This window comes from Ictidomys tridecemlineatus, chromosome 7 (genome assembly GCF_052094955.1).
Source record: "Ictidomys tridecemlineatus isolate mIctTri1 chromosome 7, mIctTri1.hap1, whole genome shotgun sequence".
NCBI lineage: Eukaryota > Metazoa > Chordata > Mammalia > Rodentia > Sciuridae > Ictidomys > Ictidomys tridecemlineatus.
Window position 1 is genome coordinate 194,020,420 of NC_135483.1, and position 20,507 is coordinate 194,040,926.

Here is a 20,507-nt window from a genome sequence, read left to right on the forward strand (position 1 = left end):
GGATGTTCTCCACTTTCACTGGGTTCTCAAAGTGATCCCCAAGAAGGATCACCGCTGGCCAAGTGGCTGATTTCTAGAAAGAGCAAAAACCACACCATCCCATCCACATCTGTTGACTTTATTCTGCAAGCCAAGGCCAGAGGAGGGAGACACACCATGTGTTAGTCTTTGTCACTGTGACCAAAAGACCTGACAAGAGCATCTTAGAAGAAAGGTTTTTTTGGTTCATGGTCTCAGAGGATTCAGTTCACAGTTGGTGGCTCCAAGTCCTCAATATCATGGTGGAGGGCATGGCAGAGGAAAGTCACTTAGCTCCTGGGAGGCAGCCAGGGTGTCAGACAGAGAGAAGCCAGGGACAAGATATAGCCTCAAGGACATAGCCCTGGCGGCCTTTTCCTCTGACCACATCCACCTGTTATCACCCAATAGTCCACTACTAATCACTAAGTCACCTAAATCCATCACATCAAGCTACCACAAATCCATCAAGTAGATCCATCCCCTGATGGTCAGAGGCCTCACGATGCCATCATTTCCCAGGAGCCCCACCTCTGAACCTCGCAGCAAACTCGCCACACATGAGCTTTTGAGGAATGTTCCGTGTCCAAACCATAAAGTACCGAACACACAAGCTATGGCGGTGGTTCTCCAACAGGAAATGAGGACCCAGCCACCACGTCCCCTCTCAGGGAGGCGGGAAGGTGGACGCTGAGCCCAAGGAACTCTGGCATCTTTACCATCTGTACCAGAGCATTCCCATCGACCCCATGGACTCAACTTCGGCTTCCAGGTGGGTAGATTGGAGCCTGGACCTCGTCCATGCTGGGAGTCAGGGGTTTCCCGTACCTCAGGGTGAGGTGGAGCTGGAGCAGGCCAGCTGTGGGGAGCCTGGGGGGGGATGGGGGGCAACCACGTCACCTGTCACTCAGTCCCCACTTCCGCTGGCCAAGCTCACATCGTTCTGAGCCTCCGTTTCCTTCTGCAGCAGCGGGACGGAGGGAAGCTACCCAGCTGGTGTGTGTGAGTGTCACAGTCCAGGCCCACACTTTGTTCAAAACCAGTCTCCTCCCTCTGACTCTACCCAGTATCCTCGTTTGCAAAAACCTCATCTCTCCCTGTTGACTCATTCTAAAAATCCGCAGAGTGCCAGCTCCGTCCAGGCCCCACGGCAGGCCCTGGCAATGAGCCGCCATCACAGGCGTGGCACACTTCCTTCTAACAGGAGAAAGACCAGGGGCTGCTCTCACCGCGGCGGCACTGCAGGTGGAGTGTGCCCGCAATCCAGGAGCTGAAGGGGTGACAGGAAGCTCCTGGTCCCAAAGCCTATCTCCAGGGGTGACGTCAGGCAGGGCTCTGCGGGGCAGGAAGGAGAGAGGCAGCTGAGAGGGCAAAGAGGGCATCTGAGGGAGTGGCTGAGCACTGTCGGGTGGGGAGAAACGGGCAGGTAAAGGGAGCCAGATGAGGTGCAGGATGGACAGAGTTGCCATGAGATGAAGGTAGCAGGTAGCAGGGACACCTTGCAGGCTGCCCTCAGGCAAAGGGGAGGCTCTGAGGGGCAGCAACCAGGTACAGCTCGAGTTCCAGTTCCAATTGGCTGTTGGGACAGGCAGGGGAGGTGGCCGGGCCCAGTTAGCAGCAGGGGCAGCTGGTCTAGTCCTGGCGTAAGGAGGAACCCAGCTCCCTCCACCCTCCCTTTCTCCTCCCTGACATCCATCCTCTTCCTTCCAAACCTGTCTCCCAGGGCTGGGGGCAGCTCAGTGAGAGAACTCCAGCCCAGCGTGGGCGGGGCCCTGGGTTCCCTCCCCAGCCCTGGAAAAGAAAGAAAAGAGGAAGGAAACCTGTCTCCCAATGACACCTTCCCCCTGGTTCCACAGCTCTCCGCCGGCTCCAGACAGCTGGAAGATGGAGATAACATTCTGGGGAGCAGAATCTGGTTTCAGAGAGATCAGCTGCACATCACCAGTCTCCCAGCCCACTGCTGCCAGCGTGGGACGGCACACAACTGCCAACCCCATTTCCCCAAAGAGCACCCCAAAGGCACTCCGCCTCTGCAAGCCTTCAAGACCCTAGCCTCCCCGTCTGCCTCGCTCCACAGTCTCTCAATACACATGTTCAGGGGTGGATCCAAGGGCTTTGGAGAGAAAGCGTGGTGGTCAGCTCCCCACGGCAGGCAGGTCCCCTTGGTTCGCAGTAATGCAAACATTGATAAGGCAGAACCCGTGTGCAAAGGGGACCGAGCGGCAGAAGACGTTTTACACGTTGATTTAGTGGAACAGGTCAACTAAGCAGGTTTCCCCCAGGCTGTGTTCACTCCCCAGTCCTTCACCCATGGTTCATGGGATGCCAGCTATAAAACTGCCCTCTCCAGGAAGTTGGTAGGAAAGTGAATGCCTACCTTTCTCTTTGACTGTGTATTGTTTTTGTTCTAGTCTGTAAGCACTGAGATATTGTATCACACATGAAAAACAAATAAGAATGCTCGCTCGTTTCTAAGGAGAAAACCCACTGATAAGATGGCAATCTCTCCACTCTGTAGGGGAGACACCAGGAGCCCGGGGGTGGACTAGCCGCGGCCACCGTCCTCAACCTGGAGGGACGAAGCTGCAACAGATTTTTACCTGTCGCCTGGAGCTCCTTTAGCATTCAGAAGAAACCCCGAGTGCTCTGTCAATGCAATGAGACAGGAACACACTGTCTCCTACAAAGACACCAGTGCATGCCGTTTGTGTGTGTGGAAATCTCAGCAATACATACAATTAACATATGTTAATGAAAAGTAAAGTAACATAGTTACCCATGAAGAGCCATATTCTCTAATTGTAAAATTTTTCTAAAGACTCTCCAAAAATAATTTCCCAAATTATCCTAAATTTGGATATTTTAAAAATATCTTTCCTTCTCAATCTCCATTTTCCTGGAGTTCTGGTGAAACATCGGTTTAGAAGAATAGCTAACTAGTATGAATATGATCAGTCGACCAGTGTGATTAGGTTGAACGAGAACTTTTCCAGGGTCTGGCATTCTGGTCCTCTTGGGCACAAGGGCCCGTCACTTGCACTGAGGAACTTCCCATCTCCACTCGCTGCCCATCCACCAGGCGAGGGCTCTGTCCAATGCTCAAAAGTTAGTTGGCTTCTCTTAAAAAGGGAAAGTGACACTGTCTGATCAGTGGTGGGGACCCAGAGTGTTCCACAGAGTCAAAGAATGAACTCGAGAACAGCCAGGCAGCACAGAGGATTTATTCAAGAAAGTGACAGGGGACAGACTCCCCTGAAGAGGGACTTTCCCAGACAAAACGCCTGTGGGAGGGGTGCCGTGGCCTTTCCACAGCCCCCAGATCTTCTCTCATTAACCCCAACCCTTTCCTTTCTTTCCTATAGATATGTGCCTGAGAACAGGAACGCGGAAGTGTTTGATTTTTCTTGAAAAATCACCACCGGCAACCTTTTGTTCTTTCTTTAAAAAGAGATGTCCTCTTGGAGACCCTCATTATTCCCCCTGCTGACCACTGACCTGGAGAGCAGTCCTAGCTTCTTCTCTCTACCAGACCTCTCATTCTCACCTACGCTGCCCACCTAACTTTTTTCCCTGTCTCAAAAGAAGAGCCACAAAGAGTGGCCGCCTGGTCACTAGGTTCCTCGGCAGCTATGCCAGGGCAGTGGACTCTGATGACCAGGCCTGGGGTGTGTCGTTGGGATGGACAGCAGGACTGCACGGACAGCAGGACGGCGCGGACCCCACAACCCACGCTGAGCCGTCCGTGAACTGCCTTCCACCTGCAGGCTGTCCACTTGCCTGGGGCCTCTGCCTTCTCTCCTTTGCTGGCCTGTCACAGCCGTCTTTCCTGCTGTTGTCCTGCACACCCCCACCTTGGTTCAGAGCTGACGAGGGCCAGGGAAGGGCTGGGCTCCTGGGCAGTAGAGTGCAGGCCAGGGAAGCAGCTTGTCCTGCAATTGAAGCTGCTGGCAGGACCTGCAGAGGCCTGGCTCCGAACCACCAGGTGCAGGAGAGGAGGGGCCCCCATGGTGGGGATGGGCTGGGCGGAGCAGCTGATGCAACTCAGGAGAGCAGACAGCTGTCAGGGACTTCGCAAGCTAGAAATCAGCCATGGCGGGAGCATTTCTACCTCCAAAGTCAGCAAATGCTAAGAATCAGGGCTTGGAGCTTGGGAGGTTTCATTCATTCATTTGTTGTTGTTTTCAGAGAAATCATCATTAAGCAACTGTTGAACTTTTGTCGGCACACTAATGGGGCTGGGGTATCTCTAGCTGCCAGGAGCACCTGATGAGTAGCCCTAACCGCTCCTCAGTCCTCTGGAGAGACCCAGAAGATGGTGCTGAAGGAGCTCAGGCTTCCCAGAAGAAAGTGTGACTGATGGCAGGGGCCCCAGAGGTAGTTCCTCCAGGTGGCACTTGGGGACACACATCACTTCTGCTGCCTTTCATGGAGTCACACCGCACACTAGCTGTCTGGGACCACTTGAAAGCCCGTGCCTTAGTTTTCTTTTATTTCCAACACTGCTTCTCTGACAATCTATGGGATGGCCTTGGAGCAAAGGTGACGTGGAAGTCAGTGTCCAGCAAGGCCCTCTGCATTCCATTTCCTGGGAAACAGACGTTCTAGGTGAGGGCTTCAATGACACCTGAGGTCAGCTACAGAACAAGAGGATGGTGGAAACATGTTAAAGGTGGGTGCCCCCCACAACTCTGGCCTGCCCTTTGCAGTGAGGGCCCATCCTGCCTCCCAGCCCAGCAGCTGCTCCTCTTGGCCTGTGGGTTTTCCAGGAGAAAATCAGGGCCCTCAGGGAGCAGCCCTCAACCAGAGGCTGACAGGAGTTGGTGTGTGGTCAGGGTATCTCTGAGGCATGCACCATTCTGCTGTCCCTCAGCAGCTGAAGGTCCAGTGTCCCATGTGGTCAGTGGCTGGACTGTGGACTCCTCATTAGATTTCCTCCCTTCTCCATTCTCTAGTGTTTCCTAGGGTTACCCTCAGTAAACTCCTGAGCTGGAACCTTACCCCATTGAGCCTGAATCCAGAGACAGTGCACTAAGGCTGTCCTCTATTGCAGAGAAATCTGCCCACCCCGCACCTGATCGTGTGCACCTTCTTATAAAGGAACCCGGCCTGCACTGAGACCTGGCCACTGCATATGCAAACCAGAGATGCTTTTCTTATATGGGAACCTGGAGATGAATGTTGGTTCCGTATAACGTGTAATCACATTCATTTCTAAGCCTGAGAATTGAATAGAGAATGTGTGTCTGATGGAATTTGTAAAAAGTTTTATGGGAATTTCCACGTATGTACAAAATTAGAGTGAAAACTACCATGAACCCTTATGTTGTCTTCACCCACCTGGAAGAGTTATCAGCATAGAGATAACCCTTTTAACTCTATCTCCCCTGCTTTCTTTTTGATGAAAGTAACATCATCAAAAGTAAATTTTATCTCCAAGATAAGTTCTCCTAAAGGTAACAATACCAAAGTATCTATCAAAACACACTGCTAAACATCACACTAAATGTTGAAAGAGGAAAAGTTCCCCTCAGAACAAGACAAGGGTGTCTGCTCCTGACACTTATTTTTGACATAGTGCTAGAGGGTCTGTCCAAAGCAATCAGACAAGAAAAGGAAACAGAAATCATCCAGCTTAGATGAAAAAGAAAGTGAAGCCATCTGTACTTATAGATGGTACAATATTATATATAGGAAATTCTAAGGAATTTACTAAAAACATGGAATTAATAAATGAATTCAGCAAGGTTTTAGGATACAAGACCAATATTAAAAGATGAATCACATTTTTCTAAATTGGCAATAAACAATCCTTATCTGAAAGTAAGACAATTCCATTTACAATAGCATAAAATTACAAAATATTCAAGAATAAATTCATCAAAAGAATATAAGACTTGAACACCAAAAACTATAAAATGATTGCAAAAATTAAAGAAGATTTAAATTAATTAAAAGATTACTTATATTCCTGGATTCATTAATATTGTTTAAATGCAATACTCCTAAAAATTATCTACAGATTCAATGCAATTCTTATCACAATAATAGTTTCCTTTTATACAGAAGTAGAAAAGTTGGTACTAAATTCATCTGAAAATGCAAGAATTCAGAATACCCAAATAATATTTAAAAGTAACAACCAAATTGAAGAACTCACACTTTCTATTTTAAAAATTTGCGACAGAAGGATAGTAGTCAAAATAGTGGGCTACTTGTGTAAAGCTAGACACAAAAATCAATGGAATTAAGAGTCCGGAAATAAACCCCTCCCACTGACTTTTGATAAGGGTGCCAAATATTTAGTGGGAAGTTATCATTTTAACTAGTGGTGCTGGGACAACTGGATATCTACATGCAAAAGAATATCGTTGGTCTGGGCACCATGACACACCAAGCCTGTAATCCCAGTGGCTTAAAAGGCTGAGGCAGGAGTATCGTGAGTTCAGAGCCAGTCTCAGCAAAAGAAAGAGGCTAAGCAACTAAGTGAGACCCTGTCACTAAATAAAATACAAAATAGGGTTGAGGATGTGGCTCAGTGGTCGAGTACCTCTGAGTTCAATCCCCAGTACCCTCCCCCGCAAAAAAGAATAAAGTTGGACCCCTATCTCATGCCATAGGCAAAAAGTAAGCCAAAATAGACCATAGACTAAGATGTAAGAGCTAAAATCATAAAATCTAATTATTCCACAAAATAGAAAAGGAGGAAACCTTTCCAAACTCATTCTATGAAGCCAGTATCACCCTGATACCAAAACCAAAATCACATCAAAGAAAGACAATTTTAGACCAATATCCTTGATAAACATAGATGCAAACATTTTTTTAAAGAGAGAGAGAGAGGGAGGGAGGGAGACGGAGAGGAGGAGAGAGAGAGAGAGAGAGAGAAAGAGAGAGAGAGGGAGAGAATATGAATCTTTTTTGTAGATGGACACAACACAATGCCTTTATTTTTATGTGGTGCTGAGAATCGATCCCGGGTCCCGCCCATGCTAGGCAAGCGCTCTACTGCTGAGCCACAAATCCCAGCCTGCAAAAATTTTTAATAAAATACTGGCAAATTGCACACAGAAACACATTTGAGAGACAGTGCACGATGATCAAGTGGGTTTCATTCCAGGGATGCAAGTTTGGTTCAACACATGGAATCAATAGATGTTTTTGGTTTTGGAACCAGGTCTCAAAATTTGTTGCCCAGGTAGCCTTGAATCTCTGGGCTTGAGTGACCCTCCTGCCTCAGCCTCTGGAGTGCTGGGACAATATACGTGGGCCAGCATGCCCAGCTCATGTGTGCTGTTTAAGCTGCTGTGTGTGGCAAGATGTTGTGGAACATGGAAAATGAATACAACCTACTGTTGCTCATACGTATTCTCTTTTCCTTCAATGTCTTCAAACTTGTAGACAAAGTTGAGTTTTCACAAAGTTAAAGCAGATGGGCTCTAAAAAAAAAAATGCAGTTTTAAGGGATTATCTAAAATATCTGCCAACTTGAAAAAAATGTAAAAGGGCACTAGAGAGAAATAAAGTAAGAATTGATTTAAAGTGAAGATAAGAAGGTTTAGGTCAGAGGTAAATGGCAAGGTTGCAAAATAGGTTTAAATGTTTTACCAGCCATTATAAAAATATGTATTATGGAATGATAAAAACCAGGTATAAAATATGCTAAAGAGCAATATATAACAATCTAAAAGGCAACTTTTGAAACTCAAGTTACCAAAAATGACAATAGAAAACAAAAGAAATTCTTAAAGTTTAAATGGAGGACCACTTTAAAGAGAAGAATAGCAACTATTAAAACTTCTTAACTCTGAGTGAAGCAAACATTACAGTCTAATCAAAACCTTTAAACATCAGTGAAACAAACCATAGAAAACACCCAGAGGCCACGGGAGGCTAAGGTGGTTGAAATCTGAGATGCAGGAGTGAGAGAGGTGAGGAAGCTTTGCGGCAGGAGAGAGCCTGGCCTGAGCCCATCCCTCGCTCTCTCACCGATTGCTGCTTCAAATTGCCTCTGCAGCGGAGCAGGCTCTCCTGTAGAGCTCGGAGCTCTCCCACAGGCAGCTTTTGTCTGAGGCCAGGCTCGGGGAACAAGAAGCCATAGCACTCACACACAGCCAAGGGCCAGCAGGTCTGGGCTTCCCAAGACAGTCACCCAGCCCTAGGGGACCCTGGAGTCCTGGCAGGGGTGTCTAGCTGCCTCACCCAGACTTGACCCCTGCCCAGGCATCTAGCAGCTGCAGTCCCCACACACTTCTTACTTTGGTATCAAAATTCTCCTGTAGGACCTAGGACTCCCTGGAGCTCAGAACAATTATTATCGACTATGCCTAATTCTGACCACAGGGAGACCTGGACCAGGACTTCCACAGACAGTGAGAGAGAAAGATCCAGCACCCAACTTGACCCAGCACCCTAAGAAAGCAGAACTTGGTCAGTGTCCAGGGTGTGAGACAGCAATACAGTCACTCTTAGTTCGTTGACATGCAGTAGTCACTCCTGAACAGCACAGGACCCAGGGGAAGGTGAGCAGGGGGCATCCCCTCCCCACCCAGGGCCATCCAGAGTGTTCCCACGTGTTCATTTGAACTTGCTTGCACCAAGTGGTGGCTGCAATGGGACCCTCTCCCCCTCACTCAGGTGCAGTTACTCTGTGGCTCCCTCTCTACAGTGTTAACATCAGGAAGTTGAAGAGCCACTCTGAAGAGTGTCCAGGGTCACACTCGGAGAGGGACTGAGCTTCTTCTGCAGATGTGCTGGGCTTTTTGCCCAGAGTCTATTAAAACCAGGATGGATGTTTCAGAGGAGAGAATCTGCCCAGCTTTGCACATCTCAAATGCCTCTGTTGCTTGGGGTCACCCCTACTAGGTCCCAACCAAGCTCTGAGTCAGCGGAATATAAAACTCTGCTCCAAGGCTCAGTTGGATGGAGGAGGCAGTCTTCACAGCTGAGCACAAGGCTTCCAGTGGACACCCAGAGAGTGACAGTCAGCCTTCATTCCATCTCCCTAGTTCTTCGCACAAGTATGGGGCTGACAGACGTCAGAGGTCTCCTGGCTGGCCGAGCAGCCCACCTGAGCCTTGTTTACTGGAGACCCAGGATGGAGACGACAACAAACCTGAGCAATAGTGAGGTTACCAAGCCTGCAGCTGCGGAAACCAGGGTGGCTGCAACAGTCACAACCCTGGCAGAACACTGTCCAACACAGATGGTGCAAAAGCAAAATTAATGAAGTTCTTGTTTACAGAGCTGTGGGCAGGGTGAGCAGACACAGCAAGAGTCCAGCAAGTGGGGCTGGAACCAGGGGAGAAATGGCCCAGGCCATCAGTGATGGCCAACCAGGGCCCAGTTAGCCTAGAGGAAAGGCTGCCAAAAGGAGCCGTGACCTTGCAGCCCAGGGGAGGCAGGGAGCAACCTCCTCTCCCTGCCCAGTTACGCCTCCCAAATGCCAAAAGCAATGGGCAGGGGCTTTGACCTCATTACCAGATGACAGGTGGGACAAGGCACAGGCAGGAGGAGCCTCCAGGTGGTAGAGGAGGAGAACAGCCACACCTGGTGCAAACTAACGTTTAGCTAACAAAGAGCCATGCTGCAGGAGAAGGCAGCCCAGGAGGGCCCTGTGAACAGAGCCAGGCGCTTGGCGGTGAGGGCTCTTCTGGGCATTGCAAGATGGTCAGCAGCATCCTGGGGGCTAGATGCTGTTGCATCCATGCCCATCCTGGATGGCACTGAAACTGTCCCAGGCATTGCCAGTTGCCCCTGGGGGACAAACGTATCCCCAGCTGCAAAACAAGGCCCCCAGGACTTCAGAGGCCCAGCCCAGAGCAACAAAAAAGACTCAGTTGAGCCCACGCTGTTCCTCAGTTACTGCATCCAGGGAGGTGGTGGAGGGCTGCGGGCTGCGGGCTGATGTAAAGAAGGTGGAAACACTCTCTCTAGAAATGCAGGACACAAGGGAAGGACAGGAACAGCCAGCTGACTCGAGGCCCTGGGCCAGGCAGGGCGAGGGGGCACCACAGACCCAGAGGCAGAGGACACCTTGGCGAGGCCTCAGGGAGGAGAACTGAGCCTGGGATCCCCATGAGAGGTCAGGCTCCTGATGTGGGGCTGCAAAAGACATGGCACCTGGCCCCCAGAAAGGGTGGGGAGGGGCAGGACCAAGAGAACCTGGGCAGAGACAGAGGTCCCATCAGGAAGAAAACGTGGCCTTGCCTCCTACTGTCTGCAGTTAGGCGTCACAGTCACAGGAAACCGTGAAGCTCACGAGGAAATAGTCTGGCTGCAGACATAGCCGGGCAGCAGGTGCGGGGAGAGTTAACAGAAAACTCCCAGCTGCCAGGGGCTGCGGGTGGATGGATTGGGGAGACGCGGGGCAGAGGGCACAAACTTCCAGTTCCGGGACTTACTGTGCAGCAGGGAGACTGTGGCTCGAGGTGACGCCGTGTGTGTGTGTGTGTGTGTGTGTGTGTGTGTGTGTGTGTGTGTGTGTGTGTGTACAGTGGCTGGTGCACACACAGGGTACCACCAAGGCCATGGCTGTGTGACCCACTGGATGGGGGAATCACTGCAGTGTGCATGTATCCAGCCGTCGGGTTGGACACCTTAAATAGATCCTATTTTCCTTGTCAATTACACCTCATAAATCCAAGGGGTGAGGGAGAGTCAACAGGAATAAACAAAACACCAAAACTGAGTTTGGAATCCGAAAAATACAAAGCAGTCTACCATGACGAAAACTCAGCAGATGGGCGTTTCAATCTCTCCCCTCAACCACAGAAATGATAAACAGCCAGAGAGATCCAACACACAGGAAAGAACAAGGCCCTGCAATATAAAAGCACAGGTCTGAGAAAGAACTGAACTCCTAGGACTTAACCACATTGTTTCTGAGAATCAAAACTCCAAGAAGGAGTGCAGAAGCAGATTCAATCCAGCAGAAGAGCCTCACATCTGAGCCAATTACAGCAGGTCAAAGTTCAGTGGCAATTTACTTTATCACGGAAATAATTTAATAGGAGGAGAGTGTTGCTGTGGGGCCAATGGTGACCATCTGTGGAAATAAACTGGACACTCTGGAGGTGAGGCTCAGCAGTGGAGCCCTTGCCTAGCAGGGGTGAGGCTCTGGTTCCAGCCCCAGCACAGAGAGGGGTAGGGAGGAGAAATAGATAAGCCTAACACCAAGCCTGATGAACCACAAACTGCACACCTGCCCTGTGCAAGTCCCCAGGCTTCCTTTCTAGGACTCTGGATCAGTAATATGTGCAACAGAATAACGGAGGGTATGGGGCTGTATCTGGTGTCCTAAGGAGGATTCCCCAGCAAGGGAATTTGCATCAATACAATTGGATACAGTTGCATTTGACATCCTAATGAGGATTCCTCCATAGGATCGCCTCCTAGCATCCTGCCTCAGCTCTTTCTGGAATAAGCCACACCTTCATGAGACTCAGAGAGATGGTAAGGGCTTCATTGCCTTTGAATCCATGTCCCCTGATGGTTCCTGAGAGCCTCACCCACCAACACTTGCAGTACCAGTGTACTTATTGTGCACTGTCACTACTCTTCTGAGTGCTTGGAATTAATCCCTGGGGTAGGGGGCCTAACTCAGAACCTGCCTTATCATAAGGTAATAAGTAAATCACATTAACCAAGTAAATCACACGGCATGTTGATAATGGCCAGCAGAGGACATAAACAGATGTCCTTGCCCTGCTCTTCTTGGGGTGAGGAGAGCTCTGCCAAGGCCTTCTGGTTGTAAATTCCCGACAGAGGCACACACTCCCTGCTGTCTTCCTTGTTGGCCTTCAGGTCTTCAAAGCTACTCATGATATATTTTTGTCATCTTGATGTAAATAATAACCTGGGCGTAGGGTGGTGTTTCGCATTGCTATGGAAATTATGCAACAAGGGTCCTAGGTGGACACCCAGCCTCTGACAGCACCAAGGGAGACTGGAGAGAGCTAGGTGCTCCATGGCAGTGGGCGGGCCTTCTACCCAGCTGCCCCTGGGCGCCCCATTGACCAGGCAGGCTGTGAGCTGGGTGCAGCCTGAAAATCGATTGACCACCCGGACGCTGCTCACCCAGAAAGAGTGGGCTTGGGGCATGGGAAGCAGACCCACAGAGCTGCTCCCAGAGAAAGCAAGTCAGCATTACGAGAGCCAGGGAATGGCATGGTGAGCCTTGGGGCTGTGGGCTCTGATTAGAGATCACCAACGTTTCTGGGCCCCCCCTCCTTCCTACCCTAGGGAAAGCCTGGTTGGGAGAAGTGGGGGAGAGGACAGAGAGCTGGGAGGACCATACTGTGCGACCTAACATCAGGGTGGCAAGAGAAGCAGAGGTGGGGCCCCATTGCTAGAGGTGGCCATGAGCTCAGGAGGGCTGGCTGCCTCCAGACACTGGAAAGGGGAGGAGCAATTCCATCCTCTGCCTCCAGGAGGAACTGGTCCTGCTCTTGACGATTTCCACGGCTGCGACCAAGTACCTGACCAGAACAGCTAAGAGGAGGAGGTTATTCTGACATCATGGTTTCAGAGACCAGTCCATGGCAGCTGGCGATTGCTGTGGGCCCAGGTTGAGGCAGGACCTCGTGGTGGGAGAGTGTGGCAGAGGAAAGCTACTCAGTTCATGGCATTTGGGAAGCAGAGAGGGAAGAGCCAGGGACAAGATACAATGCCAAGTGCTCCCACCTCCTCCAGCTGCACCCCACCTGCCTTCAGCCACCGCCCGGCACCGTGGTCCTCCACATTACTAACCCAGCACGTGGACTGACCACTGATTAGGCCACAGCTCTCCTGTTCCAATCATTTCTCCTCCTGCATTTACACAGAAGCTTTCGGAAGATACCTCACATCCAAAACACAGCACCGCGTTGACTTCTGACCTCCAGCTCTGTCAGATGATGAGTTGGTGTTGTTTATGCAAAGACTGCGGCAATAGGAAAGTGTCATCTTGCTATCACTCCACTCGGGGCCGCGGGGTGGGCTCAGGCATTCACTCGCAGATGTTTATTTAAAGGGAGAACACGAGAGACACAATTCCTGCCACTGCTGAGCTCACAGTCCGTGGGGGGAGACCAATCGGAAAACAACTGTTTCAGATGACTTCCTTCACAGCAAGTAGAGTGACCTCTGGGGACCTCAGGGTGGCTCCAGTGAGCAGTGAGGGGGATTCCCTGAGGAGGTGGCTTCCGAGCCGAAGCCAGAAGATGAAAAGAAACCAGGTATGAATGACTAGAGGAACAGGTTTCAGGCAGAGTAGACAGCAAACCCAGGGGCTGGGAGGGAGGGGATCTCCAGGTACAGGAGGTGACTTCAGAGATGGCCAAGGAGGCCGCTCAGTTAATGAGCAGGGATTTGTGAAAGCCTTCTGTTCACTGGCTCAGTAAGAAGTGGCAGGGAGAGTCTGTGAAAAGCCCAGGCCTCCCTCCCCTTTGGAGTTCGCATCGAATAGCAGCTCGCCTCTCCCTATAGGAATAAAACCCTTGTTACATGGGAGGCTGGTTTTAAATGCCAGCCCGTGTGTGGTTGATTAATCCGTCATTTTGCCACCGCGTCGATACAGAGCAAGTAGGAGATGAATGGAGTCAAGGTCACCGGGGGAAGGGATGAAAAATACACTTATCCTAGAAACAGGAGGTGACAAGTCCAGTGGCTCACTGCCAAGGTTGGAGCCGGGTGGGGGAGGAGCTGGCATGAGCGGAGAAGGAGGAAATCACGGGTCTCCAAACATGGGGTGGGAGGGGAGCTTGGTTAAGTGGTGTGCTACGCGGGCCAGAGAGACATGGCGGTGCCTGGGGAGCCAGACAGCCAGGAAGATGATCATATGCAGCCCCAAACCCAAGATTTAATGCTCAGGACTTGGAAGAAATGAGGAGTGAGGAGAAATCCTGGCAATCCAGGTGTGTGACCCCAGTAGCAGAAGGGGTTCCCAAGTCACCCCTTCTCAGCAGGTCCTCTGACGACACTGGGTGTCACCACTAACACACAGCGTGGTCCTGATGAGGTACAGGGATGAGTGGCTTTGCCCACCCATGGACCACTTCAAACTTCATCTAGACTGCATCAGACAGTAGAAAATGTGCTCCAGAAATTCCACTCCTAGGATTCTAAGTGGTAGGCCCAAAGATATTCATTACATTGCTTTTATAGTGGCAAAGAAATTGAAACCAAAAATTCACAGATAAGGTGAATAATTCATAGAACAGCCATATGGAGAACCGTTGTGGAACCATTAACATTTGCATTAAAAGAAAAATTGTAATAGTTGAATTTATTGGAGAGAAGAACATGGCACGTAGTTTCAGCTTATTTAATCTCCACAGCACCCCTGCAGGTATATACCGCTATCAGTCTTTTCTGACAAGAGAGTAAGGCGAGCAATGCCAAGGAATGGGCCTAAGGACACATTGCTAGCAATTCTAAGAACTGGGATTTAGACCTCGTCAATTTGATTTACCAGCTTCTTCTCCTAATCCTTACTATTCAGCTATTGGAAGAATTTGTAATGACAGGGGACAATGTTCAGAATTTGCATTTTAGTGAGAAAAGCAGGTGATAAAATGGCACACTCTGCATACTCTTAATTTAAGTTTCCTAAGTATCCACATTCTGTAGGATCACGCTCAAACACCTGGGGAGAGGTGACAACTTGGGCACGGGAGGAGTGGGGTGTGTCTCCTATCCCAATGGAACTCCCTTTGTAAAAGTTTTTATAAGTCTTCAGCAAAAATAAATCTGTCTTATACTGTGCAATTTCCTGCACTTCTGAGAATTTATCTCTTTCCTGATGACTGCAATGTCCACTCCAGGGCTGGGGCAGGGCTTCCTGTTCTACGTCCTGTGCTTTCCAATGCCGTGTTCTCCTACAGAGAAGTCCGGTGGACATCAGCATTTATGTCGATAATTTACTGTAATGTCCTCCTTTGTGTTTCATAGCTTTATTCTTTCTTTTCTTTTTTTTGTTTTAGCACTGAGAATTGAACCCAGGGGTGCTTAACCACTGAGCCACATCCCTGGCCCTTTTTATTTTTTATTTCTTTGGAGTTCGGGTCTCACTGAGTTGCTGAGGCTGCCTTTCAACTTGAGATCCCCCTGCTTCAGCCTCCTGTGCGCCACCATGCCCTTTATTGTTTAGTGGCTTTTTTTTCCCATGAGCATTAGTTACATGTATTTAGAAAAGTTCCAAAAAGACACGAGGTGCACTGCCAACCGTGCAGTCATCTGCATGCCCTCCATCGAGTCTGACTCGGGACTTGTCTGCAGTTACCAGGTCCACCAAGTAGTTCTGCGATTCTCCCTGGTGGAGAAGCCTTCTCTTAAACCATCACTCTGGGGTTACCCTTTCAAACGGAAGCTTCCATCTTCCGAAGCCTGTGCCCTGTATGGCACAGCGAAGGCAGTTTGCTTTGCCTCTTGTGCTTGTGCAGAACAGTGGGCAGGATGTGGCTTGTCTCATTATGGAACGCACCCTTGATTGACTCTCCAGGGCTGAGGGTGGGAAGCCATGCCTGTGCTGCCCGGGGGTTCTGGAACTGTGATGTTGGCCTTCTGTGAAAATGGACACCTACCTCTCTCCCTCGGGTGAGTGGAGGCGTAGATGAGCGAGTCCGAAGTCCCATGAGCAACTCTAGCATCCACACCCGGACCCAGCTCCATCCTGAAGGAGGCCCAGGACTGGGTGCCACAGGACAGAGCAGGCAGAGCCACGGCCCTCTGACTGTTGGGTGGGTGAGCAGGCAGCAGGGCATCCTCCCACTTCCAGCCGTCCAGGGCAGGGGTCCACGGGGTGGTTTCCACAGAGGGAGGAGGAGCCAGGGCTGAGGGAGTACAGGCCAGGAGGCCCCAGCTTCGACCTGTCCTCCCTTCTCTGAAGCCAGGGGAGGTCCCTGCTGTCAGAAGTTCAACTGATTAACAACAATAGGGTAAATCAGGACAGGTACTGAGAATGAAAAAATGCCTTTTGAGGGACAGCAATCTCTAAAAGCGCACTCTCTGGGCAACGGCTGTTTTCCTGCATGTTCTGCTGGAGTCTTTCATTTTGATTCACCTTGGTTTTAAGCTACTGGTTTGAAACTTAATGACTCTGCTGTCTGTGGGCTGTAAGCTGAGAGCTATGAGGTTTTGGGTGGCTAAGAAAATTCGCATCTTTGTTATTCAATATGTGGCCAGATCCACCATTTTTTGAAACAGAGTCGCAATTTGGCTTCTGACAAAACGCCAACGTGGAGTAATTTCACACCCTCTCCCAGCCGGGAGGAAACTGCGGCTGGGGCTGGTCTGGGTGGAGGGGTCAAGGGGGGAACCCCATCCCTGGCTGGGAGCTCGGGGTGGGCCCAGTGCCCATGGTTGAGGGAGCGGCTTCTGGTTCACATGCCCACCATCGCCTGTTGCCTTCCACTAGTGACCTGTCTGCCCTTGCCCCGCTGCCCTCTGGGGACAGGGAATATCTGCTGGAGCAGAGCCGGGCTGTGGCACAGCCCTGGGATGGGGAGGTGGTCCTGTCTGCATGTCATGGGGAGGAGTCCAGCCCAGCTGCCTCCCAGGCCTCCCACCTCCTGCTCCTAGTTGCTCTTGGAGCCTTATTTTACGAAGTGACCCACTCCCTCACCCTTGCTCCTGGGCACACCCAGCAGAGCTGTCCAGAGAGACTCTCGCATGCCCAGGCCCTGGAGCAGCAAGAGGACTCTGGCTTCTCTGCAAGCCCTTTCTCCTCTTCCTTCCTTTCCCATTCAGAAACACGTCCTCTCTCCAGACCCACTGTCACAAAACGTGCCTGACACATTCTTGCTTGTGCAGTCTCCGCTCTGCTTTTCCGGAGCACTTGCACCAAGGCATGAGCAGTGGGCTGAGTTGTGTCTGTCCCTCAAAGAACCAGGTCCACTTGGAACTTCAGAGTGAGACCGTATTTGGGGACAGGGTCATTGCAGTAGTCACTAGTTGAGTTCATACTGAGGAGTGGGGACAAAATCCACTGGTGTCCTCACAGGAGGAGAAGACTCACAAAACACACACAGGTAGGAAGGCCTCCCGAAATTGGAGACAGAGATTAGAGGGGTTCATCTCCAAGCCAAGGGATGCCAAAGGCTGCTGGCAACTGCCAACGTTGCTGGAGAGATTCTCCCTGAAAGCTGCCAGCGGGATGCAGCCCTGCCGACCCTTGATTTTGGACACTCGGCCTCCCAAACTGGGACCACATAATTTTCTGTTGTCCTAAGCCACTCAGTGTGCTGACTTTGTTACAGCAGCCCTAGGAACTAATACAGCACAGATTACCTCTGCAAACTGGTTTGAGGTGGGGTTGGGGGGGGACCCATGAACATTTGTGGAATGGTTTAGAGAAACAGTTCTGCCAGCTGTAGCACCTCACAAGGACCCAGTGATGGCAGAAGGCAGACTTGTGCTTGGAGCAAAGGGAGCCCCCACGTTGGTGCTTTGAGCCTCTCCAGGCCTCCGGCAGTGCCGTGTGCTGTCCCTGTCATTGTCCGATGTCATGGGAGGTTCTGGGGAACAGAAGAGCAAATAGCGTGAAACGGAGCATGAGGTTCTAAAAGGCTCCAGGGTTTTCCTTCAAGGCAATAGAATGTGGGTCAAGGTCACAGAGCAACTGTCCCTCGTCTGCCGTGACCTGGCCAGGAGGTTGCAATCCCACTCAGGAACTGAGGGCCCCTCCTGTGAACACCCAGGTGAAGTGTGGACACGCGACAGGAGAGCGCTGGCACCGCCTTGGAAAAGGAGGTAAGAAAGCAAGAGAAATTAATGAGCCTTCTCCCAAATACGGCCCACATTTTAAAACTGACCACACCAAAGCACCAACAACTCCACCTTCACTTTTTTTTTTTTTGAGGGTGGGGGTGGGTACAGGGATTAAACTCAGGGGCACTCACCCACTGAGCCACATCCCCAGCCCTATTTTGTATTTTATTTAGAGACAGGGTCTCGCTGAGTTGTTTAGCACCTCGCCTTTGCTGAGGCTGGCTTTGAACTCGCAATCTTCCTGCCTCGGCTTTCTGAGCCACTGGGATTACAGGTGTGCACCACCACACATTGCCATCGGAGAGGAAAAGTACCGTGAGTCACAGATGCCCTCCCCATCACTCAGGGGACAGATGGGTGCCAGCATTTGCAAGAGGCTTAGGGCACCTCTCTGCGGGTGCACAGTCCCCAGGACAGGTGGCGTGGCTGACAGCACTGCTCTAGGCATCAGAGAGGCAGGAATGGGGAGGAGCAAGTTCGCACCCTTTGGGCAGGCCTCAAAGTCTTGCCCTCAGGGAAACCTGCGACCTTCAGAGGGTTCATGCAATTACAGGGCTTCTTTCCTGAAGGTCCCACCCAGAAGTTGGCTCTAGGAAGAGATCTCAGGAGCATCTTGTCCAGCCCCCACATCCTGCGGACATTCTAGAACAGCACTCTTTCCACAAGGGGCTTTGTCTTCCCTGGGAAGAGATGTGCCTGGACTCAAGGAGTCACATCTGTCACTTCTCAAGATAAAAAACAGAGACCACCCCCCTCACCTGGATGTCTGTGGTAAACTAAAGATGAACACAAATTCTCTGATGCTTCTCCATGCAGAAAGGGATCGAGGAAGGGATCCCTGTCCCCTCTCTTGCATCTAGTTGGGCTCCACGGCTGCTTGACCAATCAAATGTGATATAAGGACACTTTCTCGTTTCCAGGCTCAGCACTCCAGAAGCTTCCATTTCCTGTCCCATACAACATCTTGCAACCTGTCCATGATAAGCCTAAGGCATCTGGAGAGGCCACGTATGGACACTCTGGTCAACAGCCCCAGCTGAGCTCCCAGCTAACAACCAGTACCAACCACCAGCCATGCAAGTGCGCCATCTTGGATGTCCAGTATAGTTGAGCCATTAGAGATTCCAGCTCTAGTCATGAAGGCGGCAACTGTATTAGAGATTCCCAAAGGAGAACCACCCAGCTGAGCCCCGGTTGCCCACAGAACCACAGTAGATAATAGGAAGTTGGCCTTTGTCACGCAGCATTGAAGAACCAAAGGAAGGGCTGATACCACACCTCCCAGTCAGAGCCTCAGTACTCCAAGAAGGCTTAGCAGTCACTTTCTTTATTCAACAAACAGTACTGAGCACTCACCATGATCCACAAATGTTTCAGGCACTCAAGACTCAGCAGTGAATAGGACAAACAAGTTCTCTGTTCTCCTGGAATTTATACTCCAGCATGAAGCAGAGGAGAGAGAAATGATGCTGAGGGCTAAGATGGGAAAATAAACATTACCTTGGATTATATTTTTTTTCAGTATCAGCATTGTTACTTTCAAGCTACAGGCTACTCGCTTTCTTTCCATTAATATTTATCTGATGTATCCCTTTTACCTCTTTAACTTCAACCTTATTGTGTCGGCTTGTGTTTTTCTCTTGTAAACGTGTACTTGAATTATACATCTTTTATAGTTGCCTTCACACGTTTGCGTTTGTGTAATTATGGATATATTTTGACTTGTTTCTTCCATATTGTTCTCCATTTTTTCTTCTGTTATCATTATTCTCAATAATTAGTCACCTCCACAACCTCTCCAAATTTCTCTCCAAGCCTGATTTCTGTTTCAGTATTTAGGCACCACTTCCCCACGTATCCACTGTGTAATGTACGGGTGCATAATCAGGTTCCCCTTCATTTCCACCTACTGTTGGTCATGCTGCATCCCCATAGAATGTAATGTCTACCTGGCAACTTGGCGAGGATTCTGTGCATCCAGCATGCTCCTTCTCTCCTGAGAATTCTCTTTGCAACACCCTCCAGTCTTCCAGCCCTTTCTCCCCAGGATATACTTCATTGCTTCATTTGCCATCATCTCTTTAAAGTGTGGTGCTTCATCTGAAGACTTAGCCCTGGAGGACACTGCTCTGCCCCAAGAAAAATGAGACTCTTTCCTCCCTGGCCTTAGACAAAACCCCATCACTGCAGAGACGAAGCTCGTACAGGCCCAGGGAGCCGAGACTCACGGGACTCACGCAGACTCACTGTCAACCCAGCCAATACCACGTCTCCTGGGTCTTGTGTTTTGCAGCTAAGCCATCTCAAGGAGAGCACCAGGCTGAACAATTATCTCCGATTAGACTTCATCTCATTGAGTCGGCCGGCTGCCCCTAGCTGTCAAGGTATTTTTGGGTTCCCTCAACATTGTGTCACCCACAGAAGTGGATATTTCCTCTACTCAGGTCTCTCTCTCTGCAATTTCCACAGCTCTAGTCCAGTGATTCTTCAATCCTCGTCTTATTCACAAGAAGTACAGTCCCGTCTGTTGGCAGTTTGTGGAGAGAGGTAGGAAGGACAGGAAGGAACCCCCAAAGAACATGCACACACCCCCCTCTCTGAGCCCCATTAGTCCAACTCTCACACACGGGTGTGATCAGCCATCTGTGAGAACAAGCCAGAGCTTGCTCAAGTGTGGCAGACGCGGGGAGACCCACTGAAGAAACCCACGGAAGGCAGGGTGGCGGGTGACTGGTGTGCAGTAA

The 20,507-nt window shown here is 50.3% G+C and overlaps 1 long non-coding RNA gene across 1 annotated transcript in view; it reads right to left on the minus strand.

Moving 5' to 3' along the window:
* Positions 1-20,507, minus strand: part of LOC144365682 (uncharacterized) — a 54,850-nt gene that overhangs the window by 23,336 nt on the left and 11,007 nt on the right. The gene's annotated exons all lie outside the window — the stretch shown is intronic.